Source organism: Peromyscus eremicus, chromosome 8b, assembly GCF_949786415.1.
Source record: "Peromyscus eremicus chromosome 8b, PerEre_H2_v1, whole genome shotgun sequence".
Taxonomy (NCBI): domain Eukaryota; kingdom Metazoa; phylum Chordata; class Mammalia; order Rodentia; family Cricetidae; genus Peromyscus; species Peromyscus eremicus.
Window position 1 is genome coordinate 23,305,949 of NC_081424.1, and position 20,914 is coordinate 23,326,862.

The window sequence follows — 20,914 nt, forward strand, 5'->3', positions numbered from 1 at the left end:
ACATAAATGGACAAGAGGTGTTTATGAGGTTTATGAAACTTAAACACTCAGCTTTTAGTCACAGCTTGATGCAGAATGCAAATTATTTTGAAGGGAACCAGCTCCTAAACACCGCTTGATTTAACTTCATTATTAGGGTTTACTCAGAGGGGGAGAAAAAGCTACTAATATTTCCATAACTAATTTGGAAAGCATAAACTCAAAGGAACAAATGTGTCTGTACCTAGGGTTTTAGTACCCAGGTCATGTTCAGTCGGCTCCTACCATAAGCCCATGTTGGAAACAACTGCTATGGTTGGGAAAATGTAACACGCTTCCTGGGCAGGCGTGAGTCAAACCACATCGGAACCAACTGCTGAGATCAGGGGCTTGTGAACCTTGGATTTGTCAGGCCTGGGTCTCAGCATCATTACTGGAAACAGGTGAATCTGGCAGTGTGTAGAGAAGGGAAGGGAGACTTAAAAAAGAGATGTTGAGCAGGGATAACACTTACTGCCATCTTCCAAACTGAGGACAAATGGGTTAAAATGAAACCTGAGGTGTCATGCAGGGTCTGGTTCCAAAGACGGTTTTATGTGTGAAAACCGTGAATGTTATTAGCATGTAGGTTTTTGGTGACATTTATTTGGACAGAATAGCAGTATGTTTTTTTAATATCTTGACTTTTGCTGTATTCTTTGTGTTTTAGGTTGCAAAGTAAGTAAGTTTTGCAGAAATAAAACTTGTTCAGTATAATCCTCTTTAATCATCATTAATGGATTTCATTATATATATTCTGTATTCAAACAATAATTTGAAAAGAAATGATAAATATGAAAGAGAATATTTCCCCTTTATATGACCATATATCTGTGGCTAACACCTGAGAAAACATGGACAGAGATTTTGAAGATAAGAACTCAAAAATCATTAAGCTAGAAATTAAAAGCCTTGTTATATAGCCACCTTGGCTTTTAGTTCATATGACCATAGACAAATCTCTCTTTCTCTCTTTTTTTTGAGATTTCAGTCTTTTTCTCAACACAATTATATCAATATCAAGAAATTGAGTTCAGTTGTTCATCATAAAATCAGGACATAAAACTATATTATTGTAAAAAGAGCCCATAATTCCATGTTTTAATGTTGTATGTACACATTTATTTTCATGCTCATGTATGAGAGTGATCATAAATGTATATTTAGGGCTGGAAAGATGGCTCAGTGGTTAAGAGCATTTGCTGCTCTTTCAGAGGACCTGAGTCTGAATCTCAGTGCCCACATGGCAGCTTACAATCATCTATAATGCCAGTTCCAGGGGATCCAATGTCATCTTCTAACTCCCGTGGGCACCAGGCATGCACATGGTGCATAGATTTATATGTAAGACAAAGCATCCAGACAAATAAAATAAAAATAATGAACATTTAAAAGTGCTTATTTAAAATTTTAACTTAGTACACCTGTGTTTTTTTTTTCGAGGTAAAAGGTTAACTAAAGTTGAACAAATGCCCACGTAAAAGCATCTTCTTGGATGCAAGCATTTCTGTGTATTTATTAATAATTTATGAGAGTAGGAATGAGTGAGACTCCATCTTCTCTACAGAATGCTTAGGATTCTGACTGCTCATAGCAGGTGATGGAAGGTAATAAACCCACCTGTCTATCTAAGTAGAACACATAGCTTCTGAGAAAAAGAAAGCATTAGGTTGCTTCAGAGACTTCAAAGAAGAGAAAGATAAAATTCAAGTGGAATCAGAAGGGCTGAACAGAAGATGTCATAACTGGGGTGGTCCTTTAGGCACAGAAGGAAGTTCCATGACTGGAGAAAAGACATCCCCGAACTAGAAGGTAGCAAGAACAAAAGTACAAATGCAGAAAAGAACAAGGGAGAGCTGTGAAGAATATTCAGGACCCAGAGAAAGTAAGAGTGAAAGCAGAGACTGAGGATGTTGTGGAGGGCTTTAAATGTCAGATGGAAGACTTTGTATTTCAGTTTGTGGCCAGTGCTAATGAATACTGAATTTTGTGAACCTGAATCCATTTTAACTGGTTGTTTATATGTGAACAAATCTGAAAGCAAAATATCATATAAGTGTGTGTGTGTACACACACACACACACACACACACACACACACACACACACATATGGTAGAAGGGACATTTTATATATAATATTTATATTCAGATGTGACAGAAGAGAAATGGCCATTGGTAGAATCTGTAAAATAATAGAGGTTTCTGGTTTATTGCTGATCAAGTAAAGATTAATAATATCAAGTGGCTGTTCAACAGAGGTCATGTATAGAGAGTAAGCCTTGGTTAGATCTGAACTCAGAGCTTAGATCTGCCACTTACTTGTTCTTTTCTTTTCCAGAAATTTCTAACCTTTGCTCCTTCCGTCCATGTGTTTGCATCATAGAAATAACAGCAGCTGTTTATCACCAGTCCTCTTAGCATCAAATGCACCTGCACTGTTTGTGGATGTTACTTTAATGGGAAGGCCTGCTTTACGCACATGAGGGTTTAGACTGTTTATGAGTACATGCGTATTTAAGACTAATAGCGGAGAAAGGAAAATATTTGCCTCAAAAATTTAAAAAGATATTCTCAAGGTTAACCTGCCATCCCAAATATAAGGGAATAGCTAAGGTAGAGTGCTTTCTGTATTTAAACATGGTGACTGTAGATTTGTACCAAGGAGGAGGAGGAGGAGGAAGGTTTTGTGTGTGTGTGTGTGTGTGTGTGTGTGTGTGTGTGTGTGTGTCTGAAAGTGAATAAAGTCCCATCTTAACATAATTTAGGAGTGAGTTCCAAAGACAAAGCCTTCTTATTTTTCTCCACTAAAGACCTAGAAATCTAGAGGCATAACTAAGTCTAGAGGCAAGGTGAGGTTTTTTTTCCCTTTGAAATTTCATATACACCTTAAAATCTATGTACATTTTGTATTCTAATGTATAACAATATCTATTTTGTTTTAATGTGTAACTATTTTAAGCCATATACTATTAAGCAATATTGTGTAGATACTCAGCATTAATTCCGTGCTTGTGATTCCACACAAGAGTGATCTGGCAAGTGTTCCTAACAGTACTGGTTTCCCAGTTGAAGACACACATCCTTGGCAGGATATGGAACCAGTCAGCTCAATAGATTAAGAATTCTCTCTATGTGTGTCAACACAAGCAGGCCAAGAATTCAGATTTTTCTTCTTCAGAATTAGTGTTAAGTTAGATGATCACACTGCTCCCAGTGTAAAAGTGCTTGACATTTGCACAAGCCCAGGTATGGAACTAAGATGCTCAGCAACAAACAACCCAGTAGGCATGAGGTTTAGGCATATCTTTAGCTCCAGAGGTGAAGAAGAATGACCGTATGATATTGTGGTTGGTGGCTGGAATCATGGGCTTTTGTGCATTATTCTTCTTTCATGTTCCTATTTAATTTTTCAACTAGTACTTCAAAGGAGGCAGCTATTGAGTAAATGCGGACTCAGGACGTTTTAGGAGGTTTTACAGTTAGAACAACTTGAGTTCAATCCAGAACACCATCACAGAAACCAGATGTGGTGATGCAAGCCAGTAATCTGAAATTCAAGGTCATCCTTGGCCGTGTAACAAGTTTAAAGCCAGCCTGGGCTACATAAAATCCCATCTCAAAACAAAAACAAGCAAAATCCAATTGTTGATCCATATGAAAAATTATCTTTCTGAGATGGAATCCAGACCAGTATCAGTGATTGGCTATTGAATAGGTAGTTTCTTTGAGTGTTGTGTTATTATGCTTATAGTAAGAAGGGGACAGGCTGGAGATGCAGCTTGGTGGTAGAATGCTTGCTTAATTTGCCAAAGAACTGGGTTAGTACTGCATGGAAAAAATGAAAAGAGTAGAGGTAACCAGATTATAAGGATTTTGTCACTCAAGGGATATCTGATGAAGGATGATTTAGTGTAAAAGCATTCATTATAGTTTAAGAGGAGGAGTCTGGAGATGGAGTTTTTGACATTGTTGGGAAACTTACATTGTTTCCCATCCTTGATGTATGTTGTTGGCCACTTGGGAGATAGGAAAAGTAAAAGACTCCAAAAGGTGCCCAGTCTTTTTGTATTTTACAATTTTGCCTAAAATTACTCTTCTCTAATAAACAATACATTATACAACAGTCACTTCCTTAATTCTAAGGACTAGGCCGGGTCCAAGGAGATCTAGTTGGACATGATTGAGCTCTTGAAGAGCACAGATTAATGGGAAGGTAAACAACTTCAAAACAATGTGGCTAAAGTTGCCATAGGAACTTGGGTTAAGTATGGACATGAACAGTTATCTTTATCGGTAATCTTGAAATCAGGGCAAGTTACTCTGGGGAGATTGACATTATTGCCAGATCTTAAAAGATAACCTGTCATTTCTCAGGGAAAGAGGAACATGTTCTGGGAAAACTGAAGAGATATGAAGAGCTAGGTATGTTTGAGGAACTATGATTCATTTAACACGATAGAAGTGTGCCGCATGGAACAGCAGCAGATGTGGCTTGATGTTGGACAGGAAATAGATTCAGAAGTATCTTGTGTATCATGCTATCTATGCTTAGCCTTTATTGAAGGCTTTGAATCAGAGGGGTAGTGCAATTTCATTTGTGCTTTTGTGAAATGGGTAAGGGTCCACGCCCCTCTGCATGTACCCTTTCTATGCCGATGAGTTTGGGGGCATCATGGGGAATAAGGACAGGGCAGAACTCGTGACTGGATGGGAATAGTCATCAGACTTATTCACTAGTTGTTGCCTTCAAGGTATGAGTGAGATACGGAAAAATAGGATTAATTTAGGTCTGTTGAGTTTCAGCATGTAGAACTATAGAGACTTTGGGACAGAACATCCAAATATGGGTTTAACTATACATAAAAATGAAAGCTTTGCCTGTAAGTTGCTATGCTGAACCCGAACTGTGCACTCAAATACTGTGTAAAGTTATGATTTCTCTCCTCTTTCTCTTTTGATCCTCCCTCCCCTTACTTTCTCCTTCCTTCCTGAGAGAGTCTCATTATGTAGGCACAGCTGGTTTCATACAATGTCTGCTTCAAGTACTGGAATTACAACAGTGTGTCCTCACACCCAGCTTCAAATATGTTAGGTATAGTTTTCCATGAGCGTTGTGATTTCATTCTTATATTTCCCCACTTTCCTTTGGACAAAACGTAGGCACATGGTTAAGTTCTTTGAAACTGAGAGCTTTGGAAGTCATCCTTTAAATGTGACTTAATAAAGGTTGCCTCATTTATTATTTATTCGAGTACTTTTGTTACAGATTTTGCTTCAGTTCCTTTAGTTTTTTTCTGACAGATTCTGCAACTCTCCAAGGACAGAGTTTAAATCAAGGGTACATTCAAAGTACCCTTCAGGCTGGAAACTAACTCTGCCCTGATTTATATTTAGCAACAGTGGAGAAATTCCTGAGACATATGTGTGTATGTTATGTAACTAGTCACAAAACCAGGTGCCCCTAGCCTCTTGTGAACCTGGCCCTCTTGAGAGCCACTGAGCTGGGAGTGCTCTTGGGAACAGCTGGGGCAAATGCAGCACTGTTGCCTAGCAGTCCCTTTGGAGCGGTCATAAGGGATTGTTGCTGAGCAACCTGGGGGCTCTTGGTGCCACATCACCCTTTATGGAGTTTTAAGGTGGTGGTGGTGGGTCCACTCCCCTTAGGAGGAGCAGTACATCTTGGCAGGGTCTGAACTTCCCTCAGAGGCATGGGGCTGTTATCAGTAAGTGTTTGACCTTTTCATCAGAGATGCTAACTTATATACTTATGAACATACATGGCATTTATAGGATTGTTGTAAATTAAATTAAATATAAACTTGGGGCAGGGCATAAAGCAGCGACCGCAGGAATTCTGATACAAATACTTCTGTGGTTTTTTTCTGTCCTTCAGGCTTCATTGTAAGGTAAGTTTTCTGGGCCAATGAGATGTCATTTTTCATTGTGCTACACGAAATATTTAATGTTCTCTATTAAATTATTTAACTAAGCAAATACTTACATTTGAGAAAAACTATCGAGCTAATTCTAATCTGGTCAAGAGGTCCTAGAGAGTCAAGTGTTTGATTTAATAGCAACATAATTTGCTCCTAATATTTGAGACACTCTGTTGAGTTTTCCTTATATATAGAAAGGTCAGGAAATTGTCTTATTTTATTTTAATATTTATATAGCACATAAATTACTCTTTAAGAGTTGTTAAAAATGTTGAAATTCATCAGCTTTCTGAAGAGGGCTGAATTCTAACTTTCAAAGTCAATGTTTCTCTGTTGAGCAAACACTTCACCCGAAGATTCAGGCAAGTGTCCTACAGACCAAGAGGCGGTGCTGTGGCTAAGGTGGGATAATCCCAGCATCTGTTAGCAACAGAGTCTGCGCTCTCTGTTTGAACTCTTTTATTTCTGTAAATACTTAAAACTGAAAAAATTCTTCCTAAGCCTTTCATACAGAGATCTGTTTAACACACATTCACTCACAGTAATGTGTGTCAGACCATTTAGTTAGAGCATTGCTGAGGTACTTTATGGAAGTAGTCACAGGCAAGTGAACATCTTCATAAGATGCTGGACACGGTTTCTATCCTATACACATTTCCAATTGGCAGGAACCATGATTTGTCATACATGAATGTTGATAATATGAAACATATGGAATACATTATTGCTAGAAAATGTTCTTTGTGAGTTAAAATGATGGACTAGACTTTAAAAAGGTATTTGTTTTCAAATTATTTTTAAGGTAATATGTAAAACACAGGGTTTTTATAGGATTTTCATACACATATGTGTATATATGTTATGAAGCATGTATGTGATATATAATTACATAAATAAATAAATATATATAATTTGTTAGAACTTTGTTCTAATTCATTTCCTTCCCCTACTGCTCCCAACCTCCTATCCCCTCCTATAGGTTCACTTCCTCTTCCTAAATACTCTCATCCTCTGCTTCCATGTCACATGAATTCTGTTACCCTCTCTTTTATCCCTTTCTAACGCCGTTCAGATGTCTTTCTTCTCTCTCATGGTCTCCTTTTTACTTTCATAACACACAAATACACACACACACACACACACACACACACACATAAACACACACACATATTTGGATAGTAGAGACAACATGATGTTTGGATTTCTGAGTGTAGTTTATTTTTAATTCCATCAATTTTCTTGCAGAGGTCAGGATTTCAGTTTTCATTATGGCTAAACAAGTACTCTATTGTGTGTAAGTACCACATTTTCTCTATACATTCATCTGTCAATACACAACTATATTGTTATGGATATAGGCTGATTCTAACAACAGTACACAAAATACTTGACTCTTAAGGCTATTTTATACAAGGTGACTTAGGCTGGCTCAGAAAACTTAGTAACTTGGCCAAAGATAGTACAGATTTAAGATTTAAAAAAAAATCAGTCTTCAAAACCCATGCTCTTAATCATAATAATATGCCATAGGTACTATACTATTTTATGAGGGCAGCCAAGTCAGTATTTACAATGAATTTGTTTTTTAAAATGTACAATGAAGCAAAAGCCACAAGACCATTTGGGTAACTAAGTTACTTGGTTTATGATTTGACTCTCTTCTCCTCACTAAGAATCCCTTTTCATCAAGTTTCTTTGTATCCATCAAAGCTCACTGTATAGGACAATAAGTTCAGCAGGCAACTAGCATCCTTGTTTCTGTTTGTTTGTTTTTTTAAATAGGGGAGTGTATTTTCTTTGATGTAAGATGTGAGTGAAGGATAAGCAGTTAGAAAATAATTAGGGGAAATAAATACGATTTTAAATAGTTTTAGAGTCAATCCTTAAAACGATTTTAGAGCTTTGGAAAGTGTAAGGGCATGATCATTTATTCCCAAAAGAAAAATCATATATGTGAAAAAGATACATAACAGCAGAATCAAAAGTTCAAGAATATTATGAGATCTCATGGTGTCCAATATTAGAGTTGGACAGAGCTAAGCTTTAATCCTGGCTCTGGGTCACCTTGGGGATGAATGTGTCATACCAAGCTTTGGAATTCACTCATTATGGTATATTGTGATGCTTAAATAGAATAATGCATCAAGTATTCAGCATGGTTCATGACACAAAATGTAGAAGCAACTCATGTTCACTAATGTATATGCAAAACAGAATGTATAGCTTGTGATATCATCCAGCCTTTAAAAAGAAAAGAATTTTGATATGTGCCAACACACAGGTAAACCTGGAAAACTCCTTGCTAAGAAAACTATCCAGTCACAAAACAACAGGTTTGTAATAAATACGGAGTCCAAAGCAGAAAAGTGAATGGTGATCACTAGGGGTGCCAAGAGGGAGGAGTGGAGATGATCGCTTAATGGGCCTAGTCTTTGTTTTGAATGAGAACATTTGCACAACTCGATGAATAGACATCATACTGAACTATTTTATCAAGATGATTGGGACAGTCATTGTATTTGTGTTATTCTACATCAAAGGACAGAGTTGGTATTAAAGTGACAATTTTCATCCATTAGTCTGACAAAGATCAATTATCACAGGGCTATATTTATCTTTTCTCATCTGGTTTGTGATTCTCAGGCCTTGTGTGAGGATTTGTTATATAAAGCTTTAGAGATGTCGAGGCAAGAAGACACTTAAGAGCATTTGTTTCATCCAGTGTCATCTAGACACCCCAGAAAATTTACCTGGAACCCAGCAGGATGGATTGTTCATGCAAGGTCATATATTAGAGGGCAGGGAAAGTGGATTAGTGACATTTCTTGTGAGTTTTTAGTTCCATCCAAAAATTTCTTTGAGACGAGGCCATTATACTGAACATAGAAACGATGTGAGTTGATACCTTTTATTTGGAAGTTTAACAAATATCCTGCTATACACACATCCATAGTTAACCTGGAACTCAGTGATTGAGATGAAGACTGTATTTTTTTTTAAAAAGAGTTATTTATTTATTTATTTATTTATGTAGTGTGTGTGTGTGTGTGTGTGTGTGTGTGTGTGTGTGTGTGTGTGCAGATATGCAGGTGCCTACAGAGGCCAGAAAATGGCGCTAGATCCCCTGGAACTGGAGTTGCAGGCAGTTGTGATGGGGGTACTGGGGGTGATGGGAACTGAATTCCAGTCCTTTGTGAAAACAGCAAGGTCTCTCAGTGGCTGAGCCATCTTTCCAGCTATTTTTTTTTATTAAAAGTATTTATTGATTTCTTGTGTTATTATCAATGTATTAAAGAAAATGGTTGATACTTGTCTCCTAAATGATTCTTCTACTTTGCTTAAATGCTGAGTTTAGTAAATCAAGACTTATTGCTCTTTTGAGTCCTGTTTCTTTTTTATTTTTGACTGATGCACAATCAAATGCACACATTCATAGCATGCAATGTGATGTAATGCTATAAACTCAGGTAATTAGCATGCACATTATCTTAAATTCATCATTTCTCTGTGGTAAGAACAATAATAATCTTGTATGGGATACATATTGTTAATTGTGGTCACCCTACTGTGCAGTAGAACATCAGGATCTGTTCTGTGACTTTGTACTGGTTCTGCAACATTTACTCATCTCCCCTCCCCTTGTTCCCTCATCCTCTTGTGACTGCTAGTCTCCTATCTCTGTGGGACCTGCATTTTTAGGTTCCAGACATTAGTGAGAACTTGCAGTATTTGTCCTCTCCCTTTTCACTTCAGGGTCTTTTTAAAATCCAAACACAGGGGAATATATTAGTCTTCTTTGGAAACAGAAACCAGCTCTTTAGCATGTCCCATTCCTAAAAGGAAGCAGGAAGATGTAGGAGTGTGAACAGATTCCATCCCAGGGGCCCGGGCAAGATCTAATACTAGAAGAAGCACATTTTTGCTTTTCTTGTTTCTTGTTCTTGTGGGAGATTAACAGCTGCACATTTGCATCTTCATTGCATGGGACCATCCTTGAATCTCAGAGTAATCTAGAGAGACAAATGGGATCGTCAAGGCTCTGTCATCTACCTTAAGCAGGGGAGATGAGGACTCAAGTCAATACCTGACAAATGGATGATTTACAGTGAGAACTTAGCTCAGTCCTCCTGCCTCTGCATGCCAAACCCCTTGTGGTGCTCTTCATGCCCACTTGCAAACTCTAAAAAAAAAAAAAAAAAAAAAAAAAAAAATGGAGAAAGAATCATTAAATTACTTAAAAGCAACTTCAAAGAGCAGCCAATGCAGTTCTTACATTGTGAGAAAAAAGATATCTTGTCTGATAATCATAGTAAAATATGACCACATGTACTTCACATATAACAAATGAAAAGTCTCATTGTTTTATTAACGTGAAGGGTTTGTGGAGGACGGGCTAGGGGAGGAAAGCCTTAGAGCAGGGAGATTGGTGAGGGTGTGTCATAACCTTTTCAGGGAATGATGAGGTGTAGATGAGATCATGTTTGTGTGTGTGTGTGTGGGGGGGGAAGACCAGGCTGTTTGATGAATACAGAATGAACGGAGTTGGAGGAGTGACCTGCAGAACATGAGGCTGGAACAACTGGATTTGAGAAGAGAGTAGACAGCACTCATCTCTAAATCATAGCGCAGAACTGGGCTCTTCGTGCTATGACACCTCTATTAAAGTTGGACAGCATGGACAAGCAGAGGAACATTGACAATATCAGCCCTAGGTTTAGGAGAACAGTGATCAGATGATCTCTATAAAATGTCAACAAAACAAAGCATTGCTTTTTCATCTGGGACAAGAAGCATTTATCCCATGTCTGTTCACAAGTGTAGACTGCTGAAGTGAAGGGGGCCTGATTTACCCAGAGGTCAGTTGTAGCTATGACTATCAAACACATACGGACATGAAAATAACTGGGTTGTTTTGTGTATTATTAGCTTTAAAATGGGGACATTTTATGTAGAAAACCTAAAAGACTACAAACAAAAATTGTGCAAGTAGGTCGGCTGCCTGTTCACAGAAAAGCTCCAGGTTAACTGTAGACACTGAGGCATTATGTGTAAGCTGGATTTTATTGGATGTTTTCCCCCCAAGAATTCCAATATTGTGTGATGTGATTGAGGAAAACAATGGCCTTGCTCCTTGCCATTGGGATTCAAAGAAAATTGCTGCAGGGATGTATTGCCTTTTCAATCACACGGTTGAGAAAGGCTGCCACTCACTTAGAGAATCAGTTTGGAATGGAAATTTGAAAATGTGGAGAAAAACATGCGTTTTTAATTTTAACTGTTTAGTAAACTCTTCTTACACAATTTGAGAGCAAACACAAGAAAGGTTTCTCAGAAGATAATTGGTATATATAATATATTCATATCACTCTTACTATTTACATATATATGAAGGCAGGCAGCTGCTTGCTCAAGAAATCTGTCCTCCTAGTCTCAGAGAAACAGAAAAATTATGAGACCTTGGTCATTTTAAGTGCTATATTTCTTCTCAAGAAACCACTTGTTCATTTCTATAATGGACAAGGAACTAGAGACATTTATCTTTATAATTTTCTCTCCTGTTTTGTTCCCTTCAGGGACCATGAGATACTGAAAACCACGCAAGACAGATCTGGGAAGTCGGGAAACCATAAAATCGCCGAGACCACATCCAGGCAGGAAGGATAAAGGTAGGTAAACTCTCTGTCCTGTTGATCCTTGTATTGAGGGTGTCACAGAACATATCTTCATTGTTATAAAAGCTGGAGGACAGTGAAGGAAGGGCAGGGTGGGATGGCTCCAGTTTAGGAAGTTACTCCATGTTGTCCAGTCAGTTATTTCTAGTGATACATTTATAGCTAACAATACACACTGCATACTTGAGCTACATTCCATCTGCTGACTCCTGGGGGCCTGAGGGTAATAGAGAAAGGGCATGTTTTGATATTTCTATTCTTCTTAGTCATGCCTCTTTAATTTGCTCTCAGTAAAGACCAATGGCCCATTAAAATCCTTTAAAATTCTAGTCTTTAACTCTGGAAAGAAATTCATTATATTAATTATTACTCTTCTTGGAGATATTTTTCTGAGATAACACAGCAAGCAATGCATGCCAATTATGTTTTGTTTTATTGAGACAGGGTCTTCCTGTGTAGCCTGGCTGATCGTGAACATTTAGCCCAGGCCTCAGCCTCCCAAATGTTAGGATTATGTAACTGTTTTCAAGGAAATAATCTTGATGGTGCTGACTGGTGGACATACAACTCAAATTAATGCATTTTGGGGGAATAGGAAAACAATATCTTTAATGTAATATGAATTTCAAATGGTCTTATTAATAAAAACAAACCTGGAGCCAGGTATTGGGGTGAATGCTAAAAGATCAGAGAAACGGAACAGGCCACAGCTAACCTCGCCTCAACAACTTCTCAGCTGATCTTGTTTCCTCAAACTGGAAGCCTCTGAGTCCTTATCCAAATGAATGTCAGCTGAACTGCTGCTAAAAGCCTCAAAGCTTAAAAAGGGCTCTAGTTCCTGGTCCTCATGCCTTATATACCTTTCTGCTTCCTGGGATTAAAGGCATGTGTCACTATGCCTGGCTGTTTCCAGTGTGGCTTTGAACTCACAGAGATCCGAATGGATCTCTGCCTCCAGGATGCTAGGATTAAAGGTGTGTGTGCCACCATTTTCTGGCCTCTACGTCTGTCTAGTGGCTGTTCTGTTCTCTGACCCCAGATAAGTTTGTTAAGGTGCACAATATATTGGGGGACACAATATCACCACACTTTAAAGTATTTATATACATACTTGACATGTATGTTGAAAATTGAGGCCACCTTCATGTTGCGATCTTAATGGTATTTTACAATGGTGGATTTTGCCTTGTGGCCTCTCTAACCCTTAATTCTGGGTCTGCCCTCTTGCGTGAGAAATTTGCCCCTCCATCACAGCTTAGATAATGGATGAGGAGAACATGGCATAGGCTTCAGCCTGAGCAAAGTCTCCAGTATTCTCCCATGCTCAGATCCCCAAGAGAACAGAAGAGTAAGGGACCATGAACAAGTAGAAGGTACTATGTGGGACTTGGGCTCTTTGCCTGGGTTTCTGGAGATGAGTGTATACTTCCTTTTCACCCACTAAGATTTAGACACTGATAATGGGTTCTATGTCTTATTGGAACCTTTTTTTTTTTTTTTTTTTGGTTTTTCAAGACAGGGATTCTCTGTGTAGTTTTGGTGCTTTTCCTGGATCCCGCTCTGTAGACCAGGCTGGCCTCAAACTCACACAGATCTGCCTGGCTCTGCCTCCCAAGTGCTGGGATTAAAGGCGTGTGCCACCACCGCCCAACAGAACATTTTTATTTTAATGCCAACTTTTAAGCTTGTCAATGAAGAATAGCACCTTTGTTGAAATTTACCTTTTGAAAGGAAATGATTTCAGTAAAATAATTTTGGGAAAAAACAAAGATTTCGACAGGAGCCATTCTAATCTTTATACTGGGGGAAAACAGTGAGCAAAGTTATAAATACTTGCATTGCTTTGAGGACAATTAAAACTGATATAAAAAGATAATTACTGGGTCAGTATGGTGGGCCGAATGCTCAGGACTTATAAACAGAATCTGCTTAATTGTCATGATAGCTCTGGGAGGAGGTGAAGAGGTTGTTCTCTTCTGTGATGAAAGCTGGCTTAGTGGCCAACTGCACAGATTTAGCCAGTGGGTGGTGAAGTTGGCTAGCAGTCTAATTCTGTCTACTGTTAAACCTATGTCCTTGACCAGCATGGAAAGCAGAAGCTAAAATACTGACTTTAGAGAAGTGCAGCATCTCACTTTCATCAGACATTTATCCTGCGTTGTTGAAATGCACACCCTTGAGGAGCGCATCATCTCTCTCTACTAAGTGAACTCTGACAGATGTGACACATTTTACAGATTCCTTTGAGGATAGAACACTAAACTCCACAACCCTCCCCAAGAGTAATGAGTAGAAGAGTCAAAAAGAAAATTTCTAACTATTAGCTAAAGAAATTAAAAATCAACAAGAAAGCAAGACAGTGAATGGATGTGTAGTTGGAACGTGATGGTGGTCCAAGTTGGAAATTTTATTTCAATAACTTTATAGTCATAGACCAAAGAACAATACCTACACTTTGGATTTTCTAACAGACTCCAAATGTTCATTTTAAGAAAACATACATGTGTACCACTTGGTAAGTTAGGATAGCAAAAGTTAATTAAAATATAAGGAAATCTTCCCAAGAAATCAGAAAAACTCTAAGGGTTAACTGTATGACAGGTTTGATCACCTGAACTTCTCTTGACTTCACTTTAGAAATTCTAATGGATAAAATAAAAAGAGAAATAATTATTGGCTGTGTTAAGAACTATTTTAAATTCCTTACAATAATTTTAATTTTTTTTAACTAGGAGATACTAGTAACTATCCTTTATATTTTACAAACTTGGAAACTGAGCACCAGAGAAGCTAAGTAACTTGGCCCAGTTCACACAGACAATAAGTAGCAAAAGTGAATTAGTGCTCAGGTGGTTTAACATATGAGTCTTTAGTCCGAAAACTGTACATTGTTGTCTCTTAATAGTTGTGATTTTGGAAAGTTATGTTATTATGGAAAAGATGACAAAATAAAGAGTATTGGAATAAAAGGGTACAGTTACTTAGGTATAAAAAACGCAACTGTATAAAACAGTTTATTTTTCTACCACAAGTGGACAATATGATAAAATAATCTCATTTATAACAGTCATGAATACCTATGGATAGCTGTGTAGGAAATATTAAAGAATATATTGTTAAATGAATATTGTTAAATGAATAACAATAGAATGAGAAACACAAAAGAAGGTGAGCAGTGAACAATGTTTATATTGCATTCTTAGATAAGAATAATAAACGTGTGTTATCTTCTCCATATAAACTTGTGAACTTAATGTAACTTAATTTGTAACCTCAAAAAAATTTGGAGGAAAGCTTGCCATTAAAATGGAAGAATTGAATGGCCCAGCGGAAAAGCAAAATTTTGGGAAAAGAAGGGATAATTTAAGAACTTGCCATTTCTGAGGATTAAAATATGTTAAAGAGTTATTATACTCAAGACAGTGAGCTACTTTGTGTTTTTCACTAAGATAGAAACTTAAAGGTCCAGTGGTGGTTTGAATGAGAAGTTTCCTCCATAGACTCCATATCGGCACTCTTGCTCTCCAGATGGTAGGACTCTTTGTGGGAGGTTATGGGATCTTCAGGAGGTGCACCTTTGCTGGAGGAAGTGTATCATTGGGGGTGAACTTTGAGGACTTATAACCACACCCCACTTCCAGTTTGTTCTTTCCTTCCTGTGTGCGGTTGAAATATGACCAGTCAGCTTCCTGCTCCTGCTGTCTGCTATACCTGCCTGTTGCCATGCTCTTCCTGCCTCTGTGGACTCTATCCTTCTCGAACTGTAAGCCCAAGTAAACCTTTTCTCCTAAAGTTGCTCAGGTCATGGTGCTTTATCACAGCAACATAAAAGTAACTAATATAGGAGGAACTAAATTAATTTGAAAATTCTACAAAGAGCACAGCATTTAAAAGTAACATGTAATAGAGACACTTCATGTTGATAAAGTCTTGGCTATTCAATGGCAATAACAATAATTGGTTAAAGTTTGGAAGAATGTAAATTTTAATATAATATGCAAAGATTGACTAAATATTGATTGATAAAAGCAGAAAGATGATGAGATATAATGGGAGGAAAATACATTCGTGAATGCCTTTGCCATATTGTATATTATGTTCTTAAAACAAGAATCCATGACTGAAGAGTGATAGACTTAATCCTATTAAAACTTCCTTATCTGTAAATGAAAAAGAGACACAAACAGCATAGCCCTAACAATGGATTTGTTTTAATTTCTTGAGAGTGGAATTAATGAATCAGTTAAGTTCTAGCTAACACTCCAAAAATATGGTTGTTTAAAGGTTTAGTAAAGCAGAGGCCTTATGGGTAAGTTGATTTCCTACCCTCTGCAGCATAGATAACCATTGACACTGTCAACACATGGATGTTATGTCATAACATGACATGATATACTATCACATATATGTGCATATATATTATATATATACACATATAAATAATGACAGCATTATAGAAAAGCCCCAGCAACAACTTGGAAATGAAGCAGTTTTTCATCGAAAAGAACAACTAAATTTGAGCTACAGTACTCACAATAGTGAGGGATTTTAAGCAGACATTTTTATAACTCTTGCACGTCAGTGCATATTTCAGAAGTCATTTGCAACGTCTTTGAATAATTCAAGTTTTGTACATGTGAAAATGTATCATCAGTAGTAAAAATGAAATCCCCCAGTTATTCAAATGCAATACATGATAGCAATGGAGCAGCACAAGGATAACATTTAAAGAGAAGTGTTCCTTGTCTGATTATTGTGAAGTATGGTGTAACAAAGAGGCTTATTTCCCCTCCATCTAGAGTAGCTCTCCTTTCTCATATGCTGCAGTCACAAAGCAAATGAGAAAGAGAAATTTATCGTCATTAACACCCACTAAAGGTTTTTTTTTTTTTAAAGTCTTAGGGCTTAGAGGACAAAAGCCCTTGCCTCCCAAGCCTGAGAAGTTGAGTTTATTCTCTGGAAACAACAGTGGGAAGAGAGAAATGACTCCTGGAAGTAGTCTTCTGACCTCTGTGCACAATGTCACGGCACATGTGTACATGTGTAAAAGGACAAATGGGTAAAAGCTTTAATTCACGTGAAATATATCAAAGAATGGTGGCCTGTACTATGACAACCAGTTGGCACAAAGATTAACAAAGGAATACGTTTTTGCCTGAGGGCCTGTTGGCATCATTGCTGAGTTCTGGAAAGAATAGCTGATCAACTGTGATCTTTCTCGTCTTTCTGGTTGGATTCACATCTCTGAGCAAAGCAATGGTTCTTGGCCATTGTTGTTCTCCCTGAAGACATGCGTGCTGACCCATGGCCTTCTGCCAGCATTCTCAGCCGAATGGACTTCTCATCTCCATCATTTGTATTGCTCTTTTGTTTGCAGGCTTCAATTGTGCCACAGTGTATATCCAGCCATCTCTCCTCACCCTTCTCCTTGTTATTGACCCTCAGTTGAATCTGATATTTCAGTTCTTTTAATCTAGCAACACTAGAGTGTTTCCCTTTGGTCTGACACAGCTTGTTATCAAGAAAGTTTTGGTCTTAGGGTTTGGCCTACAACCATTTTATGTGTCCTTCCTACAAGGACTTTTAGGTACTCTGAAAACTACATCCCTGGAAGACATTTCCTGCTGGCCTAGAAAGCATGTTGGGCAATATCTGAATCTCCAAGAAAGGAATACATTGTGACTGCCTCTACAAGACTCTTTCTGAACACACACAGGTATTTTTGTTTATTTAAAGATTGTGTGTGTGTGTGTGTGTGTGTGTGTGTGTGTGTGTGTGTGTGTTGTAGTGTATGCCAAGTGAATGAATGTGCTCATGTAGGCCAGAAGAGAGTATTGTTGGAGTTGGAGTTAATGGTGGATATGAGCCACCTGAGATGGGTGCTGGGAACCGAACTTGGGTCTTCTGGAAAAGCAGCACTGATTCATCACTCTAGCCCCTGACAGAAGAGTTTTAAAATCTCTTTCTCTCTCTCTGTCTCCCTCTCTCTCTCAGTATTTTTATTACAGCAGAAAACAGCCTCAAAATAAACAAAAGAACTACAGAAACTTTTCTCTCTAATGAGTAAGTAAAATGAAATAGAGAGACTATCACTTTGTTTTGAATGACTAACAAAATCAAACAAACACAAGTCTAAAGATAACAAAATCTTGTTAATCTTCATGCTTTCCAGACTGTCACTTTTTGAAGACTGTAAAAAACAAAATAAGTCACCACCACCACCACCACCACTACAACACCAAATACTGTGAGCAGGAATTTGTAGAAGGGAAAAATGGAGAACAAAACAAGCTATACAACAAACAGGTGTATAACAAGCTATACAAAAAAAAAACAAAAACAAAAACAAAAACAAGCTATACAAAAAGGTGATAACAGCCACCACTGTAGTAGAACAAAGTAGAAAGGGTCAAGTTTATCAGGGAATCTTAGACAACAAAATAAGTGCTAATTACTATGTATAGTATATGAAAGGATTTTTTCTCATTCCTTCATCTAACAAGGAGTTTCTGAGACTCTATCCTGTTTGTCTTGTGTTTAGTGCTCTTGTGAGCGCCAGTGACACAGAGCTGAGGACTTCATTTTTTCCTTGACGTGCCTGGATAGAGATGCTGGATCTAATTAAGGGCTTTAAGGAAACCTCAGGCAGCGTCAGATCCAGAGTGCCGGGCAGTTTCCTTTGAAAGGTCTTAGGAACCCATGCTGACTTCGGTAGGCCCAAGAATACGAGGCTTGGTGTAAAAAACAAAACAAAACAAAAAACAAAGCTAGTCTGAATGGATGGAACTAGAGGAAAACATTTTTGTTTGCATTCAGGGAACAACTTCTGGTGCTAGAGAAAGCTCTGGAAGCTTGAACCACTAAGAAAGGATATAACAGAGGGCTTCATATGTGAGACAGGAGTAGCGAAGGGGGCAGTGAGTGGTTAACAAATGCCGCAGACACCAGTTCAAGTGTTGCTTGGATCATGGGAATGAGAAGGGTTCCCATGAGGAACTGACCACCAGGCTACTTTTGAGTTAAAAACCAGCCAGCCTTGTCACCTATCTCTTAGCCTCTAGATAAATTATGTATCTCTGAGTCTTTGTTTCTATATTAAAGAACCAGTGGTAGCAAAGGAGAGTAAAACAGTATGTCTCAAGAGGGTGGTGAGACCTGAATAAAGTGGGTGTTAGTAAAGCAATTCAAGATGTTTCGATAAGGTGGGTACTCAATGAATGGGACTATTAGAATAAAGAAATAAGGTAAATCTTACCTTGGGAAGCACTTTTAGAAAGTGAAGATGATACTCATTGATGTTAAAAGTCCTCTTTGTCTGGGACTCCTGAAAACAAAATCTTTATAAATTGTGCTGTAAATAAAATCGTAAATATACATCATTAGAAACTGTTCTATTTTGTTAGCGTTCCCTTGTATGTCCTTAGCTTATGGACAACTTTATTTTTAGCTCAACCTATAGTTTTTGGATTATGCCAAGGGATCTAGATCGCCAACTCTGGTTTGTTACATCAAAAGAGATCTTGGATTGGACAAGGAATGTGTTACAGCCTGTTCAAAGGCAGCATGCTCGTGTATGTTGGGTGAGTTTGAATTTGCTAGGGTTAAAATGCTGTGCCGCAAATCAGTTCCTGTTTATCAGTCATGCTGCCTAATCCAACACTGGACAATTTACATTAGTCATTGAGAAGTCCAAAAGGACTCAGGTGGTTGAACTCCTCCCTGGTCATTCTAACAGAAGGCAAATAAAGCAGTTAGAGGTTGTCTGTTACCATAGCAACTCAATGAGCTGTGTTTGGTGTTAAGCATGCTTACCAGTTACAGCAAATGAGCCATTCAACACTCAGTTCTCCCCACCCTAGTTTGCCTTTAATGAGCTCAGCTTGCTTTTGTTTGTAGCAATCAACATTGTTTTTACATAGGAAGTGTCTAACTTAAGATGGTTTGATTTACAATTTTTCCATTTTATGATGTGAAAGTGAGACCCATTCATTAGCAATTGTAGTCTGAATTTTGAATGTTAGTGCTTTCTGGAATGGCAGTATGTATTACAACACTCTGGCTGTGTTTAAGAAGCAGCAATAAGCTGCAACTTCCAGTCAACCAGGCAACCGTGAAAGGAACAATGTTGACTCTACAGTGACATTTCTAAGCATTAGTGTTTCATAGGTTAAATGTGCTGCACAATTTTTGACTTAACAATATTTTCAACTTAATTTTATTGTAACATTAGCCCATTACCAGTCAAGGAACTTTTGTGAATTGTATCATGGGACATTTAAGCAAGGTAGAGAGTAAAGGATAAAACCAACCCTTACTTCTGAGAAAGAACACATTTTGTTGTGATATTTCCTGAAACTCCTCCTTAAATAGAGCACTACAGTTAGTCATCTCGTGGAAGCATCATGAGAAGTGTACATTGTTCTGATACTTTTTACGTTTTCTCACATTTCTGGAATCATCTCAATATTTTGATTTGCCTATTTTAAATTTACAAAAAGGATCTATTTTTTTAAATACATATTTTTATTTTATAATTAATTTAATTTTACATATCAGCTATGGATTCCCCTGTCCTCCCTCCTCCCACCCCCAGCCTTCCCCCCAATCCATTCCCCATTCCCACCTCCTCCAAGGCAAGGTCTCCCCTGGGGAGTCAGCCCAGTCTGGTAGATTCAGTTGAGGCAGGTCCGGTCCCCTCCTCCCTACACCATGGCTGAACAAAGTGTCTCAGCATAGGCCCTGGGTTCCAAAAAGCCGGCTCATGCACCAAGGACAGGTCACGGGTCCCACTGCCTGGGTGCCTCCTAAATAGTTCAAGCTTATCAACTGTCTCACTGAACCAGAGGGCCTGGTCCAGTTCCATGGGGGCTCCTCAGCTATTGGTTCACAGTTCATGTGTTTCCGCTAGTGTGGCTTTTTCCAATCTTGGTCTCGATATCTCTTGCTCATATAATCCCTCCTCTTTCTCGCCAGTTGGACTCCTGGAGCTCCACCTGGGGTTTGGCCTTGGATCTCTGCATCTGTCTCCACCAGTCACTGGATGAGAGTTCTATCACGACAGTTAAGGTGTTTGGCCATCCGATCACCAGGTTAGGTCAGCTCAGGCACTCTCTCAACCATTGCCAGTAGTCTATAGTGGAGGTATCTTTGTGGATTTTGGGGACGTCTCTAGCACTCTGCTTCTTCCCATTCCCATGGGGTCTTCATTTATCATGGTGTCTCTTTCCTTGTTCTCCCACTCTGGTCCTGATGCAGCTGGGACCTCCCGCTCCCCTAAGCTCACTTTC

At 38.3% G+C, this 20,914-nt stretch overlaps 1 protein-coding gene and 1 long non-coding RNA gene across 5 annotated transcripts in view; both read left to right on the forward strand.

Annotated features, from left to right (window-relative positions):
- Positions 1–5,486: 5,486 nt before the first annotated feature.
- LOC131918832 (uncharacterized) lies at positions 5,487–11,622 on the forward strand. The gene is made up of 2 exons (XR_009381100.1): positions 5,487–5,742; positions 11,529–11,622. It is a non-coding gene; the product is annotated as an uncharacterized LOC131918832 (long non-coding RNA).
- A 5,586-nt stretch (positions 11,623–17,208) lies between these two features.
- Pkib (cAMP-dependent protein kinase inhibitor beta) overlaps positions 17,209–20,914 on the forward strand; it is a 76,025-nt gene continuing 72,319 nt past the window's right edge. For all 4 annotated transcript variants that reach the window (XR_009380997.1, XR_009380996.1, XM_059272595.1 and 1 more), the window contains exon 1: positions 17,209–17,343. The gene's annotated coding sequence lies outside the window, so the exon portion shown is untranslated. The remainder of the gene's footprint in view (positions 17,344–20,914) is intronic.